General features: G+C 35.0%; 1 pseudogene; it reads right to left on the bottom strand.

Annotated features, from left to right (window-relative positions):
* Positions 1-1370: 1370 nt before the first annotated feature.
* On the bottom strand, positions 1371-6408 carry LOC114085842 (thyroid receptor-interacting protein 11 pseudogene; annotated as a pseudogene).
* Between the last annotated feature and the right edge of the window lie 12295 nt (positions 6409-18703).

Here is an 18703-nt window from a genome sequence, read left to right as displayed (position 1 = left end):
CATTTTTATCAAAATTAATTTTATTAAAATTTGTAGTAAATTATATCATTAATGTGAATAATTTGATTTATATTAAATTCTATGTAAATTAAACTAATATTATTAAATTGTATTAAATTCATCTAGATAAAATTTAATAAATTTTAAATATATACTAGATCATAGTTTAATATAAATTAACTTTATTGAATTAATAATATTAATTAAAAATTGAAATTAAATAATATTGTTTAAAAATAAATTTAAATTAAATCAATTTATATTGAATTATCATTTAATTTATACTAAATTTTATTTAAATTAATTTTAATAAAAATGTTCTTAATGGCTCAAGAAACTACAGGTGTCAGAGAAGTGTTTCTTATATAATCTGCTTTTTCTCTTCTCTGACTTCTCCTAACTTCAGCTAAAAACTTTTATCTTTTACCTTAATTTACAAAAATGAAAAAGGTTTTTCCAAGTATTTCATCTTTTAAAACTTTATATTTTATTTTTCTTCCCTGATGTTTTTTGATCAAATGGTTTTAAAAATGTGTTTATAAGCATTATTTTAGAGCCCAGAAAAGTACGTAGATAAACAGTCCCGATATTTAATGATGTATCCTTGCAAATTAACTTTTCCATTGAAAATGGTGTGTGTGATTCTACGTTCGGTTTGACTTATCAAAATTGTCTTCTTTCTAGACATTAACATCAAGAAAGGTGAATTAATGTAAAGTGATTTTTTTACAGAAATGAAAATAAGTAAAATGGTTAGGTGTCATAGTATTTGCATTAAAAGAATCTTAGAATTTATCCACAAAACTTCATGTTCAGGCCTTCCCACTGTCATTTTCTTTTAGTAGTTGTACAAGGTTTTCTTTTATAAACTCAAGAATTCACAACTTTGGGCAACATATTTTGTTTTTATAGACTCTGAATTCTGAGCTATATAGATCTTTTTCATATGAGTTGGATTTTTCTTCCTTTCTGTTAATCAAATGTATCATTTTTATCTTAATAAAATTAAATTTAACAAATACAAGCATAAAACAAAGAGGTTGGAGCTAATGGTTCACTACTGCTGCACTGTACAGTTGCTCACAAAGTACATTAGAATTGATTACTGTTGATGATTACCTAACATCAAAACAAAATTTTATAAACAAAAAGTGCTAAAGCAAACAAAACAAAATAAATTTTTAAGCGCTACAGCAAAAAGAGAGAGAGAAAGGGAAGACAAAATACCTAGTAGCTATATATACATCAGCTTTTTTCTTTCTCTTTTTGTCTGCAAATACATGACACTTTTTTCCAAAAAGCCACTCTCAAAAAGTACAAAGAGTTGTGGCTTCTTTAAAGTGCTACATCATCTCTGGCTTGAGAATCACCTATGGCTTTAAAAGGTCCTTTAGTACAACCCTGGCAGAATGGCCTGAGGACACTGGCAGTGGTGTAAAGGTGGGCATGACATCTGCGAAGGGTTTCAACAGAAGATGCCCAGGTCCACTAGGTCCCAGTCCAGCTAGGTGAATAAGTGGCTCTGAATTCTGCTGCATCTTTACAACTTCCTGACACCTTTGCACCTTGCTTTCTTCTTCTTGGTGAATCTAGAGTTCCATGGCACAAGCAGAAAGTTTGGGTGGTGGAACAGCTGGATGAGATTTCGTTTCCAGAAATTTAACAAAAAGTTCTGAAAAAGAACTCTTCCGCACAGATTGCTGACTTGGTATCAAAGGTGTGTTGGGGACAGATTTTGATCCTCCTCCACGCCAACCAGGCATCCACTTGATAACACCACGGTAATCTTCATTCAACAACTGCTCCATTTCCTCCTTTTGAATGTCCAGGAGCCTTCCGATTAACTGTAGCACTTCACGATGCTTACTTTTTGGTGTGCAGAAATGACCGATAAAAAGGTTTCTCAGGAGGCCTTTGTCCACTTTTCCTTCTGTGCTGCTTGTCATGTTCATCAATTTCTTTTGTGTATCGTCCAGCATTTCTTGCAGGAGCTCACTTTGTTTTGTAAGTTCTCCAGTCTGTTATTCCTTGAGATCTAATTGTCTCGTAAATCTGGGTGCTGAATTCAACACAACATGTGCTTCATCCAAATGTTCCTGTGGTAATAATAATACTTCTCCTTTGACTTTTTCCTTCCGTTCAGCTATATATATATTTTTTTCTTTCTCGAATTCAGCAGAACACATAGCTTTTTCTTCTTGTTGGAAATGCTCTCGGACCGTCTGCAGGTTAGTTAATGACAGGGCAGACTGCTTTCCTCCTTCCTGAGAGAGCAAAAACTGCAGTGCCTTCTCATCTCTCTGTTGGGAGAGGATCCTCAACTGTTCCTGTGGGGACTCTATCTGCACATTGGTTTGATGACTTGTAGTTGAAGATGAAATTAGCTTTTTCTCCAACAGGGTGACTTTCTTTTTCAGTTCAATCTCCCTTTTTTCCATAGCCAAAATTTACCGGGTATAAGAATCTTCTGATTCTGAAAGATGGCTGCGTAGTCTCTCTAGCTCCTGGTGTAAGCGTAATTCTTTGTCATGTAAGTGTTGAACCTCGTGCTGTAGGGTACTGTTTTCCATCTATTTTTGCTTCAGACACAAGATGACTTGATCTGTCTCTTGCTGAATCATAATTGTCTTCTCCTGCATTGATTCAACTGCATTTACAAGATGATTGAACTCCCCAGAATTGTCCTGTTCTTTTTCTTGTAACATTTGCTCAAAGGCAAGAGCTTCCTCCTTCATAGACTCCAACTGCAAGTCTTTTTCTCACAGCATCACAGAGAACTTCATGTTTGTCTCTTGTAATGCTTGATATTCCATTTCCTTTTCTTTAGATGTTTCTATTATTTTTTCATTTTCCACTTTTAGTTTAGAAATGTCCATTTCTAAAATTAATATTCTCTCCTTGAGGTTTTTGGCTGATTGCCTCAATAGTTCGTTTTCATTCACTTTGTTGGTAAAGTCTTCATTTGAAGAAAGTAACTGATCACTTTTGGCTTTGATTAAGAGGTCTTGTTAAGTAAATTCTGTAAAATACCTTGTTTTGCTTTTAGCTGTTTAATTTCTGAATCCGTTTGTTCATGTTCTTTCTGCTCTATCTTCGACAAAGCAGCAATTGAATCAGACAACCTGTGGTTGTTTTCCTGAAGAGTCTCTGTTGTGACATCTTTTTCTTGTGATTTTCTCAGCTCTTCGACCTCTGCTGACTGGGAGGTAAGTGATGAAGCAGACAAGAGCTGGGGTGAAATACTATCAAGTTTTCCTACAGGAAGGTCCTTGGTGTTGCACAGCTGCCCTAAGCACTGCTGAACCTGGCCTAATTTGGTTTCATTCAGCTCATAACTTTGGATGAGGCCGGTGTAGTCTGCTTCTAATTTAAAACTATTTTCAGTGTCAACCAAAACTTGGGCTTCAAATTGAAGAAGCTCGTCCTGATGTTGGGCTGATTCATGATGCATATTTTGAACTGTTGTCATTAACTGTTCTTTCCACTCCTCCATTTTTTTAACTTGCTGTTTTAATTGATTACGTTCCTCTAGGAGCTCCTCGAACTGATGGCTATTAACACCTCCCATCTCATTACCAGTGCCGAAAGTTTGTAAAATTTCCAATAAAGTCTGACATTTCTGACTTAGCGCATCTAGTTCAATGTCTTTTTCTCTAATGATACAAGATAAATTCTGCAGAGTTTCTCTAAACATATCTTGATCCCTACTTAAGAATTGGGTGGACAATTTTCTATTTTCTTCTTGAAGCTGGATGAGGGCTGCTTCTTTCACAGCAACCAGGTCCTTCATCTTGTGATGTTCTGATTTTAAACGGCTGTTTTCCTTCACCTTCTCATTCAAAATGGCTAATACTTGTTCTCTTTCCATAGTGAAGGTCTGCAGTTGCTGCTGAAGGTAAGCGACATCCTGGATGTATGAAACTGGAGACATTCTAGCCTGAAGAGCTTGTATCTCCACATCTTTCTGCTGGATAATTTGAGTTTACCAACTTCATCTTTGGACAGCTGATGAATCTGTTTGGTTAAAGATATATTCTTTTCATTTAGAAGCTTAATCTCAAGTTCTAGTTCTTTGATTCCTTTCACTAACTTCTCATTTTCAGATTTCAATAAGCTGTGTTTTTCACCTCCATTTTCTATATTAAGGCTTTCTTTAACTTTTGCTTCTTGAAAAATATCACAATTCTCTGTTTGAGTGTCGTGTCTGTCTCCAGGCAACTGGGCTTTTATTTGTTCAATGGTTTTCTGCAAATTCTTAATTTCCTCATCTTTTTCTAAAAATAACCTGGTATGAGCAGCATTCATCTGCTCATATTGGTATTTAAATTCATTCATTTCCTCCTTCTGCTCCTGTAAAGACTGAAGTAGTTGCATTTTATCCTGTCTTTGATCTTCAATTATCTTCTGATGATGTTTAATTTCCTCTTCCAGATGATTATTAACAATATTCAGTAGAGGTACCTCAGATTCTAGTTCTGTAATACTATAGAGGGTTTTAGCTCTATTCTGCTGTTCCCTAAGTCTTTTCAATTCTTCTTACAGATGATTTTCTTCTTCTTTCATGGATCCAATCCTTTTGTCTTTTTCTTCTATGGTTTGCCTTAACATTTCATTTTCTCTTAAGACCCGAGAACACTTATCTAAATCCTTTTGGAGTTCTAAATTTTGTTCTTTGAGTTTGTCAATAAAAACTTCTTTCTCACTTATAAGTTGTATCAATTGCTCCTGTTTTTCTAAACAAGATGCCAAAAGTTCCTTAGTTCCTTTTTGATCAGCAGCCATTTGCTCAATATTCTTTTTGAGGCTTGCTATTTCAAAATCTTTCTCTTGATTGAGTTGTTTCAATTTCTTGATTACAAGGTCTCCTTTATTTTGTTGTTTGGAAAGCTCATCTTTCATCAAAATTATGTGTTTTGTAGCTTCCTGGTTCTGATTGTCCAATTCTTCTGACTCAGCTATTAGTATTTTCTTTTCATTAATACTTTGATTCAGTTCTTGCTCCTTCGACTCCAAGTTAAGTTTTAAGTCATGGAATTGTACATTCAGATTCATGTCTTTTGAAGCTGTACTTTTAATTACTTCATATTCACAGCTCAATTTTGACAGTGATATCTGAAGTTCTTCATTTTCTTGACTCAATAATGACTTCTCTTTTTCTAAAGCTTAAACACGCACATGAAGTTTCAGATTGTCTTCAGCAAGACAATTATCCTGGTTTAAACCGTTCAGTCTCATTATTTCATTTTCAGCATTGGACAGGGCTTGTTGCAGCCTGAGCACTTCTTCCACCGATGAACTCTGTGGAAGAGTTTTTTCCCTTTTCGGCCATAGTATCACTCTGCTCCATCACAAAAGGCTGCAATTTACTACATTCCAGTTGCAAGTTTTCACACTGCTCAATTATTTGTCCCTTTTCCACACTGAGCTGCTCTTGTTCTCTGTTGCAGACATTTCTGTCATTTTCTGCTGAAGATAATTTTTTATTGATATTTTTTATTTTATCCTCAAGTACTTCTTTTTCGTCCACTCAACTTTTTCAGTTTGTAGAACCTGAATAGTTTTTTGCATCTCACAGGCTATAACCCCTGAGTCACCTTGTTGTGACTGATTTTCAAGTTCTTCAATTCGTTCTTCATAGTCACATAATTCCTCTCCATGCTGGCAACTTACCTCTGCCAGTTTCTCTTGATGTGCCTTCTGCAAAACTGACATTTCATGTTGGTGATTATTTATGTCCTGACTTTGGTTTTGTTCAAGTACCTTATTTCGGAGTTTGCAGATTTCACTTGGATCAGAATTATGTGTTTCTTGTGCTTCAATAATATGCTTCCAGTGGCCGACTTCACATTCAAGTCTCGAAACTTCAGTTAACAAGCTGTTTATTTCTTGTTGTGATGAAATGACATTACCAAAGTCCATGTCATCATGAGGAAAACGTGAAAACTGATGACTGATTCCACAGCCGAATGGAGTTGGTTCAGTGGTTATTGGTATACCACCAGCTCCCAAGTGTACTGATTGAGCAGGTGACTGCAGTCTCCACAGGTGATCCTCTAGTACCATCTGTCTTGCTTTAGGTTGGCTGGCTTCTATCCCTCTCTGTTGCAGTTGATGTCAGTAACGTGCAGATGGATGCTTTATGGGAAGCTCTGATGCTTCTTCATGCTTTTCTTCCAGATCAGTACAGTACTTTGTAAGTCTTCCATCCTTTGATATGAATGTAGATTGGGGAGCTTCAATTTCCTTTCTCCCACAATGAGGTAAACCTGCTTCTACCTCTTCTAAATCCTCCAGAAACGCATCCCTGGCGAAGCTGGAGATATGGCCAGTGAGGGAAGCCAAGCTGTCCCCCACCTGACCCAAGGAGTGGCCCAAGTCAGAGCCTAGGCCTCCAAACCAGGACAACATCGCCACTATCAGTGAGCCATCAGACCCGCTTTGAAAACCACTACTATCATCATCCACCTCTCTCCACCAAATGTCCACAAGCGTTGCTGGGGGTCAGTTATGACATGAGCACTCAGAATTCTGCACACTGCAAGGCTCTTGCCAACCTTCACCTTCTGCCAGGTAATGCAGAAGCCTGGCCTGGGCTTTCACCAGGGACTCGCCACCAGTGGCGCAGACTCCCGCAAGGGGCCTCTGCTCCTTCCCTCACTTTCCGCTGTCCCTCTTGGGTGACTCCTCCCTCAGCGTTAGTGATGTGCCCCAGCAAGGCAGGCTGCTCCTGCCACCTTGACATGACTGCCCTAACACCCTAGGATTGTCAATATTCATGAAGAAGTCTTTTAGAGTACTGTGACCTGCAAAGCACCACTGAAATTATGGTTTCCTACAAATGATTCAATTTGGTGTCATAAAGAAATTTTTATTTATCATTCTGACTAAAGTTATGATTTCATTCCATGACCTTAACATCTCTAACATTATTGAAAATCTGTCTTCTGTATGCTAACTGACTCTCATGGCTGTTATCAATATACTGTGACTCCTTTTGGTCTTGAATAACTTGATCCGGTTTTTTTTTTTTTTTTTCATACTTAGTAATAGCTTTCAAAGCAAGTTCTATACCCCAAATGGGTTTAATGCTTTAATGGTATTATGCCCAGACATTAATCAAGATAGCTAAGGCAATTTATAGATTATAGTAATTAAAAACTTGCATCTTTGTGGGTAAAAAGGTAAATACAACTAATATTATCTCAACATTTTGTTCCTGAAATGCATTTTTTCATAGTATCATTTTAGTAAATTTTTTTTTTGAAAAGGGATCATCTCATTTGTATCTACAAAAAAACTTCAATGTTTGGAGGAATTTCCAGATTGATGATCAAAAGAAAATCAAAGGAAGGGTATTCCCAGCCCAGCAGCTTCTATGGACAGAAATAGGCTCTATACCTCAAGCTAAAGTGAAATATGTCAAAGAAAGTTTATGTTGATGAACAGATAAATTCATATAATTATGTTTCTCATCTTTGAAAGGCAGGGTGACAGAGGAGGTCTAGGGTTCCAGAAAACTGCTGACAACCCACAAGCCAAAGAAACAAGTTGGTGTCTGCCGCAGTCTGGCTGGGCACAATTCAGGAGCCACTTGTCAAAAGAAACGAACTTTATTTTTAGAACACACACACCGCACCAGACAGCTCTTCAGGAAAAACCCTCAGAGCCCAACTGCCACCACCAGCTTCCCACAAGCCTCTCAACCTCCCCCACTCCTCCTGCTCTTGAAGCGGATTGGCTGGGTCCCTTGGGCAGAGCCAAAAAAAGTCCCCCAGTGAGCAGCTCTGTGGTCTGAAAGGGCGGGAAAACAGCCCAATGAGCATCACCACAGAGGAGCCAATCAGTTGGCAGCTAGAAGTTTGCTGGGGCAGCTGTGAGCCAATCATCAGCTGGCAGCTGGAAGTTTGCTGGCAGCTGGAAGTTTGCTGGGGCCCCTTGGCTGTGGCTGTCAACAGGTGTCAGTGTTCTTTAATAGAACATACGAAGATTTGCCAAAAATGTAACTATTTATTTGTATCATACATTAAATGTCTCAGTACTAAGAAATATTCCAGAGCAGATATAACTTGCTATTTCAATAAAGAAACTTCTACTGAAAGTTTTACTTAGTTCTTATTTAAACTTCTAGAAAACAGATAAAAATTGATCATGTAATTCAAAACTTGTTTTAAAATTCCCCAATTTGATATTACTTTATTATGGATTAATGGACCTCCTAATTTTTGACCAGAGTAGCAACCATCTGAAGAACCATTGTGAATATCTTCAAGGGTTCTGGATTTTCCATTTAATCAAAGTCTTGATGTCCTCCAGAAGTGTCCACCAAATTTCCAGATTGCACAACAAAACTTCTCATCCCAGTATCAAGAACTTTGTGTGTTGCCTACTTCTTGCCTTGAAGTAAGCAACCTTGAAAAAACAAAGGGTTTAGTCATGCTAAATGAAATTACTCAAGTTATGGGACATAAGAGGCACATATAGAGCTCATCCTCACCGAATATCATATTTTAAAACTCGTTTTGTAGTACATTGGGCATAAAATTATTTGAACAATATAAAGTACTATCTGAATGTACATCTTTACTATTCTAGCTTGTAGAATTCTTTTGTTTGTTTGTTTAGGTGTAGATGGACACAATACCTTTATTTTATTTTTATGTGGCACTGAGGATTGAACCGAGTGCCTTCCACATGTGAGGCAAGGACTCTACTACTGAGCTACAGCCTCAGCCCTTGTAGAATTTTTTATAGAATAAAAATCCTTTTTTAAAAAAAAATAAGAGGTATAAAATGCTATATCATAGGCTCAATTAAAAATACAATAATCTGATAATAAGAAATGTGTATAATATCACTACATGCTCTATTATAGACAATAGCACAAAATTTTCTTATTAAATAATGGCTTCACATATTACTGAGGGTATTAATAATGAAGGAAGTTTTCTAAAAACTTATAGTCTACTTTATACTCTGCTATATTTTATATCCATGCTTCAAGTAAATAAATTTTTTTAAAAAATTCATATCATTTGGATCCATATACCTTGGATATCACAACAAGATCACGTAATCACAGTTATGCTAATTTTCATCTTCTAAACAACAGTCTTTCCTAACATCTCCACATAACACCATCCTAGGCAAGCTCTTCATCAGTTGTAAAGCTGTGACATGAGACAATGTGCAGCATAATATGTTCTGCCACATCTGCTTGGTCTCTCACATATTTAACTAAGCTTTCATCTCTGAAGTACGAAGATAATTATTTCCAGAAGTCACTGAATGGAGCTAGACCCCCATTGGAGGACGTGGGGTGTTAGAGATTTGCTTGACTTTTAGACAGTGAGAAAAAGTGTAAATTTCTAAATAGAAGGATTTGTGAGGTTCTACAAAAAATATGTCTTACAGTTTAATTTTTGTCTTGGAGAATGAGAAATTTCTGACTATATCCAATAAGGGTGGAGTTAAGCATACCATTCAACAGTCATCCCAATGACTTGGAGAGTTCCATGAATATACTAAAAGGGAAAGTAAAAATCTGTTGTAAAATACTGAAAGCTCCCAGTGGGGCCAAGGTTCTAGATTTTGCAGAGGTGCACCCAGCCTCTTATGAGCAAGAAAAGATGGATTATAAAAAAAAATGAACACTAACTTAAAATTTCTTCCATCAATGTTAACATTTCATTATCATCATGCTAAATAAAATGCATCATATAATTGTTGAATTTTCTCTTTAATTAAACAAGTAAAAACAATTCTTATTTGCTTAAAAATGGGCAGATGCTTTCAATTTTGTTACTATCATGTTATAACATTCAGAAATTGCCTTTTTCTTCCTTTTTACTCCTTCTAGATGACTTAGCTATGACAAGATAAAAAAAAATACTGACAAGTAAGTCTTTAATATGTCTGTGGTAAATAATGACAAAGCTATTTCTTATTCAACAAAAACAAATGCAGTTGATAAACTGATAAACAGCAGGGACATACTTGATTGTTATTCTATTAAAACCATGAAAGTTAGAGCCATTAATTTTTTAAAGTGACGTATTTTCATCAATATTTATCTCAACACTCCCATGTTGTTAACCATTATTTTATAAATATTTTGATTATAATAATTAATTTATTGAATATATATTTTGCAGCAAAAACTGCTAAAAACTTTGCTTGCAATGACTTATCATTATGGAACACTTCAGAAATACATGAAAGTTGAATAGTATAAGAACTCCAATGTCCTTTTGGACCCTTATACCCTTGCTTCACAGTTACCAATTTATGGCCAACCTAGTTATATTTATATCTTGACCATTTCCTCTTTTCTGCTTTTAAGGTAAATTCTAAACTTTATATGATTTCACTCATAAATATTTCAATATATAATGTCTAGAAGACAAGAAATACTTTAAAAAAATAGCATTATTTTAAATAATACTCAAAACAACTTCGTGAAATTGGTACTATTAATAAATCTATTTCCTAGATGAGAAACCAAAACTTTAAAGGAATAAAGTGTCATGTTTGATGTACCCAAATAGTGTGCCATCTACTAAGGATTCATCTAAATCCAAGAGAAAACTCCTAAGCATTGCATTCAGTCTCTAATCAATGATAATTTCACTCTCTAGAAATTTTGCTGATTTTTTAATACCTCAATACTGACTGGTTCTCTATGATAATAAAGAGGAGGTGTGATGGTTAATCTGGATTGCCAACTTTATCTAATTGAGAGATGCCTAGATTAAGAAGCTTCTGGTTATATTGATGAGAATGTTTCTGGAGATAATTCACATGTAAGATAGCAAACTAAAGAGGAAGAACTGTCCTGATGGTGAGAAGCACGGTATAATAGGCTGGGGCCCCAAATGGAACAAAAAGCGGAAGAAGGAGGAAGTCACAGCTGGTGCAAGCTCCATTCTTCCTGAACAGGTGTGTCGATTGTTACTCCCACCATCAATGATCATGGGACTCTAGTTCCTTCACTCTTTCAAGGTGGACTGGCAGCAGCGATTCCCTGGGGAGTTTCCTAACTGAGTTCTGTAGCCTTTTTTATTATTCCCATCTGTCAATGTCCTTCCCAGTAATTCCAAATGGTGCTGTTAAATCATAGTATCTCACACTGCATGCATTCATTGCATTCTGGGGCTTTGATTTGTTCATCTTTGTATCACTTTTACAATTCTAGCAGAGTCAGTATTCAAACTTAGTTAAAACAATGAATCAATGCCTAATTTAAGCAGAACTACAATTCAGACGTAATACTTGGAGATTAACAGCAGAGAGTAACTGGTTGTAAAATTTAAAGTGGATGAGCTCCCCAAGAGACATGTGCAGAGAAAAAAGAAAGGAACCTTTAGTAGACTATCTTCCCAATATTGCTCTCAACTCTCCTTGCTAGAATATAAATGCATGAAGATTAAGATCTTCCCATATTCTGTCTACAAGTGTAACCCAAGCACTCACAACATAGTAAGCACTCAATAAATATTTATTAATATTAATGGACAGCTATCTATATTTGGATGTTGAACAAGAGAAGAAACACTGAGAAAAGTAGTCATAAGATAGGAAGATGAACAAGATCACCTTTTATGGTAGAGACAAAGGAGAAAATAATTTCAGTAAGTACTGTGTATGTAGAAATTGGGATAGTGATGAACAATTTTAAGATGAAGGAATTCCAGAAGAAACTTCCAGATTTAGTAAATAAAAGAGCATTTACAAGTGTGAATAATTTCTATGGAAATGAGCCAAAAAATCAGATTGCAAAGGGTTGAAAATTAAGTCAGTGTTAAGAGAGGTCGTGGCATCTAGCATAGACCACCCTTTTGAGAAATTTAAGGCAAATAATACCCAGTGAAAAAGAAGCCTGAGACAGAAAAACTGCAGATAGTTTTAAAACAAGAGCCAAATATCCATTTTTGAAGGATTTGTTAAAAAAAAAAAAAAACTACTGAAAAAGATGAAACAGTGACAAAAAGTGATAGTGGAAAAATTTTAAAAAGCAGACAGTGATGATAAAAAGAGCACAGGTGAGTTCATCATTTTCAAATAATCAGCAAACTTCTTCCTCCAAAACAGGAACAGGAACAAAAAGGCCAGTGTTACACACAGAGATGATTTAGCAGGAGAGAATACAAAAGGAGCTCATGTATAGTACAGTTTCTGTGCATGACTGAAGCTATATCCACGACTGCCCATATGTCCCCCTCTGTCTACACATTAATATTATCGACAACATTTATCCTGAGGTTGGATCATAACCCACTTGACTGTTTTCCACTTGCCTGTGTGCTGAAGTTGTACTACGGCCCATTCATTCGTTCAAAACTATTTTTGAGCTGTCTATTGTGGACCCAACCAGAAGCTGCAGCAGTGAACAAAGCAGACAAAATTTCTTTCTAGAAAGAGAACAAACAGAATAAATAAATCAGATATACCATATATACTGGACCATGATGTATGCTAAGAAGAAAAAAAAAACAGGAAAAATGTCACGTGTGTGGTCAAGAGCTCCCAAAGGTCTAAGATTTTACCCGATTTGCAAGTGAATCAGTTAACCTTGCATAGTTTCACTGATACTCCCGAGTCAAAGGCAAAGAATTTATTATAGAAGCAGTAGTTCTCCAAGGCTAAATTCCCACAGAGTGATGAGAAGAAGATCTTGTGACATAAAGTGTGTGTGGGAGAGGAGTTCTGAACTCAGGGAACCCAAATTCTTTATAATAGACAGTGAACATGCCTGACTTTTCCACCAGAGGGAGACATTATCTTTTGTACACTGGAAATAATCATGCTTTTCCTTTGCCCCACCAGGCAATATTATTTCTATAATTCTTTTCTCCTTTGTCTCTACCATAAAGGGTGATCTAAGGATGTTAACCATACAAACATCCTTAAAAACACAGGTCAGAAAAAAAAAACTATCAGTATTTTGATCACAAGATGTACAAAAACATTAAAGTCACTGAGAATTGTCTCTCAATAATATCAACCCTTCGTAAAAAGGAAGAGTCGCTCTTGGCTTGACTTTTCTCATGAATATGTTACTGTTCACTACTCTGATTAATCTGAGAGACAGAGGCTAATACTAAATCTTTTCTACTTTTTTCATGCAACCATTAATTAATAATCTGCTCCTCTGGTAACTAATCCAATTGTATGTGAGTGAGAATTCACTTACTAGTTTGAGAATCAAACCATTCCCTCAAGAAAGGCATTAATTGCCTCAGCACCACATAAAAATAAATAAATAAAATAAAAGCATTGTGTCCATCTACAACTAATTTTTTTTAAATTTCTTTTAAATATTTTTTAAGTTGTAGATGGACACAATACCTTTATTTATTTATTTTTATATGATGCTAAGGATTGAACCCAGTGCCTCATGCATGCTAGGCAAGTACTCTACCACTGAGACACAAACCCAGCCCTAAAAAAAGAAAAAGAAAAAGAAATTATTTTTTTTAAAAAAAGGCATTAATCCCTCTTACTGACCTAATCATTTCTTAAAGGCCTCACCTCCTGATATCAGCTTATGGCAATCAAATTTCAACATGGGTATATGAGAGGATAAGCCATAGCAGTATTTATCTCATTCTGAAATTTTATTTTATTTTTTTTATTTTCATTAGTAGAATGTAGATAAATTTTTATAGTTTGCATTTGCCTGAAAATATCTTAATTTAATCCTCATTTTTAGAAGATACTTTTATAATATGTAATTCTAATTCAGATAATTGTTTTATATAAATATTTAAATAGCTTTCTGGAGTTTTTGTTATGTGCTGTTTGGAGTTTGAAAATTTTTTATTTGATTTGGTTTTTTACTTATTTTTTTTTCTATTGAGTAGTCAGCTAATCACATTCTTTTTTCTTTTAATGGCCTTTAAGATTTTCTCTTTCCGTTGCTTTTCAACATGGCTGTGTGTGTGAGTGTGAGAGAGAGACTAAGGATTGAACCCAGTGGCATTATACCACTGAACTATAGCCCCAACCCTTTTAAAACTGTATTTTGACAAGGTCTCACTAATATTGCTGAGGCTGGCTTCAAATTTGAGATGCTCTTGTCTCAGCCTCAAGAATAGCTGGGATTATAAAAGTATGCCACCAAGTCTTAAATCAGCCTTACTTTTTAAATTAACTTTACTTTGGTGTTAGTAGGGGTTAATTTCTCTTTATTTTTTTTCCTTTTTGTGCTTCATATAGCTTTTGAACATTTTGTTGATATGGTCAATCAGATTTAATATATTCAATCAGTTTGGGAACATTCTCAGTGATTTTCTCTTGAAACGTAACTACTGTTTCATTTTCTTTTGTTCTTCTTCTGGGGTTCCGTTATATTTTTTTAGGCTTTTATACCATATCTATTTAGAATTCTTATTTTCTCTTCTGTATTTTTGTCCCTTAGTCTCTCCACAATTCACTCTGAAATTTTTCTTTGGACTTCATTTCAGTTCATTTATTCTCTCTTCAACCATCTTCAATTAAGGTTTCAATTTTGGTAATTGCACTTTCTGTCCTAGAATTTAAAAAAAATAGAATTCAGTTCTCCACAAAAATTTGAAACCTTCTCTGTATGTATTTGAACATAATAAGCAATAACTTTAGATTTGTAGTCCCTGCAAGTCTTTTTCAATTGTTTATTTTTGCTATTTTTTAGCATAGTTGATTTAATCTGTTTTAGTTTGTTTTTTAAATTGTTCTCCAAACGTTGTGTTTACAAAATTTCTCCTTAAAATATTCTGGAAGACTGGGAATTAGCTCAGTGGTACAGCAGTTGCCTAGCTTGGTCAATGGTTTGTGGTTGATCCTCAACACCATAAAAAGTAAGTAAATAAATAAAAAACATTCTAGATAAGAAGATAATACTACAATTTACAGAGAGTATTTGCTTTTTCTGGGAGTACTAGTAAGATTGGGATCATCTCAATCCAATTTAAGATACTGAGATTATTTCAAGATGAACTTTAGTTCCTGCCAGTGCCATACCACTTCCCTCTTACCTTATCTTTATCATCTGAAGGTGCTTTTCCTCAGAGTGTCAACCTACAATAAGGGGATTTCAACTGGGACCCCTTTGGCAGGCTCTGGACTATTTCTGTTCTCTGAGTCAAAAGTACTGCTCACTCTCTCATCTTTCTTCTCCCAAATTAAGGAAACTGCTCTCACAAAACAGGTGAGAGTGGTTACAGATCTGGGCTCAAATTTCTATTTCCTTTATGCTCCAAGATCCTGAACCCATAACTTTCATTAGCAGGTTATCCCTCTCATGTTTTAAATATCATGTGTATTTTTTAAAAATATTTTTTTAGTTGTAGTTGGGCACAATACCTTTAATTTTTATTTATTTATTTATTTGTTTGTTTGTTTGTTTATTTCTATGTGGTGCTGAGGATCAAACCCAGCTCCTCACAAGTGCTGGGCAAATGCTGTACCGCTGAGCCACAACCGCAGCCCCATATCATGTGTATTTTATCTAACCTTTATTATACATAACAGAGAACTACTCTACTCCAGATTTTCTACTCTACTATTTGCTCTTTAATTATTTCCAATTTCTAAAACTGATGTTATTTTTGTTCATCTTATGATCAAATTCACTTCATTGCAATGGACATTCATATACCTTTTCTTGAATTTAATCAGAATAAAGTGGAATTCCTGTGGGCTAAGTATCATCTTCAAAGAATTATATATATTTTTTGCATCCCCTTAACTTCTCTCTCCATTCAAATTTAATTAAAATATAACTTTAAATCTTTATTTTTTTAAGGATGGGGTGGAGCTCTGTGATAGAGTGCTTACTTAGTATGTACAAAGTCCTCGGTTTGATCTCTAGCACTGAAAGAATTTTTTTTTTCCAATTATTTTATCTTTCCTTGAGACAAAGTAAGCATTTTCAGTTGTTTGAAATACCCAAAAGTAGCTCTGGTTTACATCTAGAGATCATGGCATCTCAGTAAAATGTTTGTCAAATACTAACTTGCACAGAAGCTCTAAAGATACTTTTGTCTAAACATCATTCAGTATGAGCAATTTTTAACACAGCTTTTGAAAACGATAATTGACAAGGTTCTTTTCATGTGTGGTATATATATTCTTACTATTCTATTATAGCTTATTTCAGCTGATTGTTTTTGTTTGTGCACAGTTATTTTTCTCATTCATTTGCCAGAGAGTGAAATGGTATTTGAAAAGACTGGAGACTATTTATAGCAGATTTCTTGGAGTCTAATGGTGATGCTCACAGACTCTATCTGAGACCCCGTAGATATTCAGAGAAACTTAATGGACTCAATTTAGTAGAGAAAGAGATAGGATTTGATTAGTCTAGGATTTTTCAGACCTATTTCCCTTAGCTCTTGGCTCCCTTAGCACGCATGTGTATTGAGAGTCAGCTTACGCACCCCAGGTCTTTTCATTTGCCTTGCTTTCCGGCAAGGAAATATTTCCTCTTCTATAGACGAGGGGACTGCAGTGGCAGTTTCTCTTCATTTTCTCTCGTGTGGACATCAGCTCACCCTCCCTCAATGAGCAACTCTTGCTCTTGTCCCATGTCTTCCTCGATACTGAGAAGCAAGTTTTTAAGGCATTGGATAGGAGCCCATGTTTGTGCAAACCTTCAGTATTAAGGCAAATTTTGAATAGTGGATGGCTGGTGGAGAAGTTCTACTCTTTTCCTCCACCCTAAAAGGACTGGACTGTTAGAAGACTCAGGGACTTCACAAACTGTTGCATTGGAGATATTAACGAAAATGAGAAATCAGCACAACGTCCAGCTCAATAAAATTCTCCCTTGTATTTTATTTCCCTCACCTTTTCCCTCACTCCCACATTTCTGGATTTCACTCCCCAACAAAGTGTTAGTACATCTGCTTTTCCCTTGAGTTCTGTTTCTAGGGAAACTTGGCTAAGATAGGCTATATCAACAATTTAATGAGTATTTATGACTGTGATACTGCAAACTTTGTAGGCCCTTGGTAAACACATGTGCAATAGTGATAAAAGACTCATGCTTACCGAAAGACATTTTGATACAGATGAGCACCCCATTGAAGTTCAAAACAGTGATATAATGAGATTTAGTGAGAATTTGCTGTCTACCAGATGCTGTGATAAGTACTTTGCGAGGGTTCTTTCTTCTACTCTTCTCTGTGATCCAACTGGTTGACACTATTTTTAATTCAGTTTTTACAAACGAGGAAAGTGAGCCTGCCAGTGATTTAGGCTCATCTAGGATCATGAGTTAGTGTCAGAACTGGGATCCAGTTCCAGAACTTGTGGTCTTGACCACAAACCATACTACCCGAACAAAGTATTATTTTTGCTTTTACACTTCTATTTTATTTAATTTACTGGTCATATCTACCTACTCTTCTCTTTAACAAAGTTTCTTTTTAAGATTCTTCCAGTGTGTCTATATCCCCATTTAGCACTACCTTTTCATAGTGTGAACAATGTCATCCTCACCCTCAGCATCAAAGGATAGTTTGTAGTAGTTTCTGCAAGGCATGCAGAAATAAAAGGAATAAGTATCAGAAACTCTTAAAAATGTGTGCAGTACTGAAATTTGAGTAATAAATGTGTGCAAGGAATGCCGGGGCTTTGTCATGATTTAGTAAAACACAGATGTTCTACAAATCTACTCAGATGTTCAACAATTGAAAAGATATCAAAAAGTGATAAATATTGTTACTAGAACTAGTAATTAAGACGTCTGTTATTTCAAGTTAATTGTCAAAATCAATGAATCAATATTTTCCTGGGGAAAGAAAAATGTCAGTATAAGCTGATGGTTAAAAACCGTCTCTTGCTCAATATCTTTTTAATCTTCTCAAAGAAATAATATATTTCATTAGCTTACCTTGGATATCCACCCTGGTTTTCTACCTGAAGTCACTGAAATAAATCTTTAAAGTACGGACATATAAAATATACATAAATATTTTAAATGTTTTTTTTTTCAGATTCTTACTGGAAAAGATGACTTCATATTTATAATCCATTTTAAGCTCAGATGGAATCCATGAATATTTCCTACTTGTGATTTAATATCATTAATTACTAGTTCTAATACACACACACACACACACACACACACACACTTAATGTTGAATTTTAAATATTTTTAGGCTGTCAAAAATTATCCCTGAGAGAAACTGAGAAATTCAAGAAGAGATAAAGATCATGAAACTTGATTACAATGTAAATGAGTTATGTATATGATTTAAAACAAACTTCTGTTGTAAATGTGTTTATGATGTTACTATGCAAAAACTAAAACATAGAGGTATATGCCAATATTCTTTCAAATTAGTATACCATATCATTAGCTCAGATGCTTTTACTTTGGAGCTCTATTGTTCAATACAGTAGCCACTAGCTACTGTGGCCAGTGGACACTTGATATATAGCTAGTCTAAATTAAGATATGCTATAAAGATCAAATATACACCAGATTTAGAGAAATTAAACTTTTATAAAGAATATAGATATATTTATTTTTCATTGATTGACTGTTGGAACAATATTAACATATTGAGTAAATAAAAATGATATTTAAATTAATTGCTTTATTTCTTTTGTCCTAAGGTAACTATTAAACCACAACAAATCTCAAAGTTACATATATGGCTCTCATTTTGTTATATTGGGAAATACTACCTTAGAGGATGAATTCCATTACCTCAAAATG

This window comes from Marmota flaviventris, chromosome 3, assembly GCF_047511675.1.
Source record: "Marmota flaviventris isolate mMarFla1 chromosome 3, mMarFla1.hap1, whole genome shotgun sequence".
Taxonomy (NCBI): domain Eukaryota; kingdom Metazoa; phylum Chordata; class Mammalia; order Rodentia; family Sciuridae; genus Marmota; species Marmota flaviventris.
This window is presented reverse-complemented; position numbering and strand designations above follow the sequence as displayed.